The sequence below is a fragment of the Onychostoma macrolepis genome, chromosome 02 (genome assembly GCF_012432095.1).
Source record: "Onychostoma macrolepis isolate SWU-2019 chromosome 02, ASM1243209v1, whole genome shotgun sequence".
NCBI lineage: Eukaryota > Metazoa > Chordata > Actinopteri > Cypriniformes > Cyprinidae > Onychostoma > Onychostoma macrolepis.
Window position 1 is genome coordinate 17,754,934 of NC_081156.1, and position 6,000 is coordinate 17,760,933.

Sequence of the window (6,000 nt, forward strand, 5' to 3'; positions counted from 1 at the left end):
CAAATATTATGAGAAAGAAAAAGTGTGATTCACTGGCCATCTCATGGTTTTATAGTGACAGACAGCATCTAGAATTTAAGCTCCATGTAGTTGGCCAAAACAATCTTGCGCTATCCTACCGAGATAACACAGACTAATTTTCTGACTTATTTCCCATCCTCCAAGTTCATTTTTTTCTTAACCCATGAGGTGACCAGAACACAGGACTGAGTGGGTGGACAGACAGGCCACAGAAAAAATAAAACATAAAAAACTGTGATTTATGATGGAGAGGTAGAGATAAGAGAAGCAGTGAAACGAATGTAGTTGTCACTCAATTGTGATGGCATGACCCGGGTTTCCACTGATGACAATGTCTACCTGCCATGTGTGATTATGCTATAGTGTGAAGGTGACCCTCAGGAGAATGAGCAAGTCCTCTGAAAGTGGGGCAATGCACTGGGGAAATAGACGTTCTGATAGATATTATCTTTTGATTTTCAGTATAATTTCAACTTTATTTTCTTTTAGTTATTAAACCAGATGTTGTAAATATGAATGTTCATTGTATATATGTTCCCTATAGTCGTACTCTCTGAAATAGCCTTCTTCTTATTGATTGGTCAGTTGCATCTTTCAGCAGTCAAATATTTCCTACTGTTAGCAGCTGGCCATAACAATGCTATATCTTTATGTTAATATTTAACACTTTACATTTCAACACAGAAGTAGGCTACTTCCTGTGAGACTTCTGATTCATTAGTCACTATGGGTAAATAAATAGAAGAAAAACAAAGTGCAATAAATGTTAAAAATATTTGCGCAACAAACCAGTTTGTTGAAGATTATGATAAAAAATGAATACATGCAACATCAAGCAACATAACAGAATGTACGGCAAAAATAACTGGAAGCGGCTGACACCAGAAGCCTCGCACATTCAAGTTACAAAGTGCTTATGATAAAAATAACTAAACTGAAACAAGCGCTACTTTCATATCTCTTGTATCACATTTCAAACTCATTTTAAACACAGCTTGCACCATCTCAGTTATTGATCCTGACGTGAAAATGATGGTGTTTGAATCGATTTATGCCTTGTAATGGACTATTTTTTTCTTAGCGTAAATAATAAAACAAATATTTAAAATCGGTATTTCATGTACACATATTCATTTATTTTGTGAATAGCTGAATAATAAGTACAGTCAGCCATTCATTATCACAAAATAAATTCCTTCAGGCTCTGCATCGTGGTGTATTTTGAGATAATGATCAACTGACTGTACATTGTCCATTACATATTTCAGCATATTAAAGATGCCAGTGAGCCTACTAACAAGATTGCTTTTTGCAAAGCATTCCAGGACACAATAAAGGTAATCTTTTCCTGGACACGCTCTCAAATTTTTTGTGCGAATTGCCTGGTTGTAGAATAACAGCTTTCTCCAGCCAAGGTGAGATGGTCTCTCAGGTCCAGGCCTCATTGTGCCACTGCCCTACTTCCAGACAATGGAAGCACACTTCATTGCACAGGCTCTCCATGCATTTCGCTTTGGCAACAGCAGGCCTTCTTCGCTATTGCCCCTGGAGTGAATTTACCCCAGCTGTGCATTAAGCCTTGCAAGTCCCCCTCTCTCATCACATACACGCACACAACCACAAAGTGCGCACACAAGGCTTCACGGTCTTTATTGGTTCAGGGTTAGGCTGTACACAGCTGCTGCACACACTTGAAGCCAGGCTCAAACAGACCGATGCTGTCTGAGGGCCCATTTGAAAACCTCTCTGAGGTTCAATAATGGCGACATTACTAGCAGCTAAGTCTCTTTGTCACATGTGAAGTTTTCCACATGAAAGTGGGCATGCGTTGCACACTCCTGCCTGGAAGGATATAAAAGTCCCGCAGGCATCAGGATCCCTTTAAATTAGTAGGCGTGCAAGACTTTGTGGGGACTGAAAAAGCTAGGCTATTGGTCTCGACCAAATAGCTCTAATTAAAACCTGGTGCAGGGTGGAGGGCTGTCAGGGTGGGACTGTGAAGTCAAAGCATTCCAAATGGAAAAGACCCCAAACTCCCCTTAATAAGGTTTTCGATCTACAAGCTTTAAAATAAAGCAGGCAGACAGAGTTTCATGCATTGATTTATTACATACTGCACAAAGACAGTTTCACAATTCAAAATCCACACCTATAATGATTGTACCATTTGCCATGCCAACTTCTGTGGAAAAGTAGTTTAAAAAGCTAGTGCCAAAAATAAGGAATTAAAGAAAAAATCCTACTTGTTCTTATGTACTGCATGTCTGTATCCACCTTATTTTGCAACATGGAAGCAAGCTATTTTCTGTGAATGTACAAGACTTCCGTTTCATTAGCTGCTCTGCTACTAGAATAATAAGTGTAGTAAATGGTAAAACTATTTGCACTACAAACCAGCGTGTTTATGAACCTGAGGTTACACTTTATTTTAAGGTGTCCTTGTTACAGTGTAATTATACATTTAAGTACTGAGTAATATTAATTAATTACATGTACTCACTAGGTTTCAGATTAGGGTTTGGTTTAGGGTTATTGCAGTGCCTTCCGAAAGTATTCATACCCCTTCATTTTTTTTCACGTTTTGTTATTTTGCTGCCTTATGTTAAACTGCTTTAAATTACTTTTTTTTTCCACATCAATCTACACTCCATACACCATATTGACAAAGCAAACACAGAATTGTCATAACCTCTTAAATTTATTAAAAATAGAAAAACTGAAATAAGTACATTGCATAAGAATTCATACCCTTAACTAAATATTTAGCTGAAGCGCCTTTACCGCCTCAAGTGTTTTTTGTTTGATGTGACAAGCTTTGTTCGTCAGCATTTGGCAATCATCTGCCATTCTTCTCTTCACTTTTTCACCTCTCAAGCTCTGTCAGATTGGATGGGGTCAGATGCACATTTTCAAGTTTCTCCAGAAATATTTGATTGGGTTCAAGCCCAGGCTCTGGCTGGGCCAGTCAAGGACATTCACAGAGTTGTTTATAAGCCACTCTTGCTGTGTGCTTAGGGTCATTGTCCTGTTGGAAGGTGAGCCTTCTGCCCTGTCTGAGGTTCTGAATGCTCTGGACTAGGTTTTCATTATGGCTATCTCTATATTTTGGAGCACTTAGCTTTACTTCTACTCGGACCAGTCGACCAGTCCCTGCCACTGAAAAACAGCCCCACAGCATGAGGCTGCTACCAGCACACATTTCTTTTGGGATGGTTCTCTGTAGCTGATGAGCAGAGCTGGTTTCCTTCAAACATGATGTTTGGAATTGAGGTTCATCAGACCAGAGAATATTATTTCCCACAGTCTGAATGTCCTTTAGGTGCTTTTTGCAAATTCAAAGTGTGTTTTCATGTGTCTTCACTGAGGAGAGGATTGAGTTTGGCCACACCGCCATAAAGACTGGATTGGTGGAGTGTTGCAGTGATGTTTGTCCATTTGTAGATTTCTCCTACCTCCACATATGATCATGGAGCTCAACTAGAGTGACCATCAGGTTCTTGGTCACCAGTCTAGACAAGGCCCTTCTCCATCAGTTGCTCAGTTTGGCCAGGAGGCCAGCTCTAGGAAGAGTCCTGGTTGTTTCAAACATCTTCCATTAAGGGTAACAGAGACTACACACTTCTGTGACCCTTCAATGAAGCAGAATCTTTTTCTGAACTCTTCCTCAGATGTGTGGCTTGACGCAAACCTGTTTCTGACGCAGTTCTTTTTACCTCAGGGCTTGATTTTTGCTCTTATATGCATTATCAGTTGTTAAACCTTTTATTAAGACGTGTGTGCCTTTCCAAACCATACCCATTCAATTGAATTTGCCACAGGTTAACTTCACTCAAAGTGTAGTAACGTCTACAAATGTTACTTTATCATTATGGTGTATGGAGTGTAGATTGATGTGGGAAAAAAAGTCATATAAAGCAGTTTAACATAAGGCAGTAACATAAAATGTGAAAAAAAATGAAAGGGTATGAATACCTTCACAAGGCACTGTAATTATGCATACTTTTGTGCTAATACTTTAGTAAGTACATGTAACGTGTAACAAGGACACCTTAAAATAAAGTTAAAAAGTTAAAATTAAAATCATTTTTTTATTTTTTTTTGCACTGCTAAAATAACTGCAAGCAGAAGAACAGAAGTACAAATTGCAGCACACTTTTGTTAAAAATAAGGTGGGTATATAAGCCAGGCTATGCGCCTATGTGATAGTGTGGGAATATTTCAATGTTGTTGAGTTTCTGTCTGAGTGTATTTACCAAAAATATTTTCTATGCATTTTTTTGTGCTTTTGAACTGGTTGAAGGCTAAAGAGGGCTTGTCAGATCCACTCCAGCCCAGAGAGGGGGCACTCTAATGGGGTTTGTCATCTGCTAATGATAGCTCACAGCCGTGAGCCGCCAGAGGTTTAGGGGAGCTTTGCAGGAAGGGAAGGGATCCATAATGATTTGGCATCTCTTAATGAGAGCCAGTGGGCATCCCTGACCAGTGCTCAGCTTGCTTTACTACAGGGAAAAGGCAAGAGAGAAACCCCCCACTGGAAAAGAGCAGCCGGCCGTTAACCCTTCAGCCTGCCGCAGCACATTTACCATCAGCACCTCTCGAAAGCTATCCACGCCTGCATTAACCCTTTAACCATTTACAAATGCACATTTAACGCAAGCTATGTTATTAGGTCAAAGAAAAATGGCATTCAGCCTGAAAACCCCATAGCGGAGTAACATTAGGTCTACTGCCTAAAAAACATCCACTTTATGTTTCACAAAACAGATGGTCAACAGTAAGCTACATTTGATACGAACAGGTACTATATTATGAATGAACCAACCTGTTAACTGCTACTCTAGATATTTTGCTTTCCATTCAGGGCCTTATGTTTAAACCTTTGCATAGTTTAAATGGTTGTTGTTTCGAATGTCAATAGTTCAGTAAACAACAAGCTACTATTGATATGTCTATTTTAGTTTCATTGATGAAAATATCTTCTAGCGAATTTAAAATGGAATTATATTGTTGTGCATCTCCAAGCAACACACAGTAGCTGAGATTTATTCAAACGAATCAATGCTGAATAAAATATTCAGATAACAAGGAACGTTCTTAAAACTTTGGACAATGTTCTAGCAAGTTTCTCTTGAAGTTATGAACAAACATTCTTCCAGTAATATTAATGGAATGTGCACTCAGAGCTCTCTGGTCTTTACTAATGTACTCAAAATCTTAGCACAAAAACAGTATTTATACATCATTCATGGAAAGGGTTTTTTTTATTTTTATTTTTTTTTTTCTGAAATGTTTTATTTGGACATTCATTGAACATTTTTTGAATGTTGCTTGTTTCAGACCATTCAGAGAACATTCAAAATTAACGTACCTTTAATGTTTGCAAAATAATAAAATCGTTAATGGTAAAAATACCATTAACTTTTGCAAAAAATAAAAAATAAAACAATAATATATATATATATATATATATACTGTATATATATTGTGCATTCTGTTTCTGAACATTCAAATCAAGTTTTTAAGTGTTTTAATTTATATATATATATATATATATATATATATATATATATATACACACACACACACACACACACACACACACACACACACACACACACACACACACACACCTACAGTATATATGTATATATATGTATACATGTATATATATATATATATACATACATACATACATATATATGTTCAGAGAACATTCAGAAATAATGCTTTTATAAATTTCATAACTAAAATTTAGATCCCCTTTTTTATATAGACTGATAATACTTTGCACTTTAAAATAAACTTCTATGTCTGTGTTCAGTAGTTCCATGTAACAAGAAACACAATTGAATAAAAAGATAAAAAAAAAGCAGTTTTTACACGTTTTACAAAATACACTCTGCAACAATAAAATGTGTTACACTTTACACTTTCCAGTTACATTATATGTAGTATCTAATTAATCTAACTCACACTATA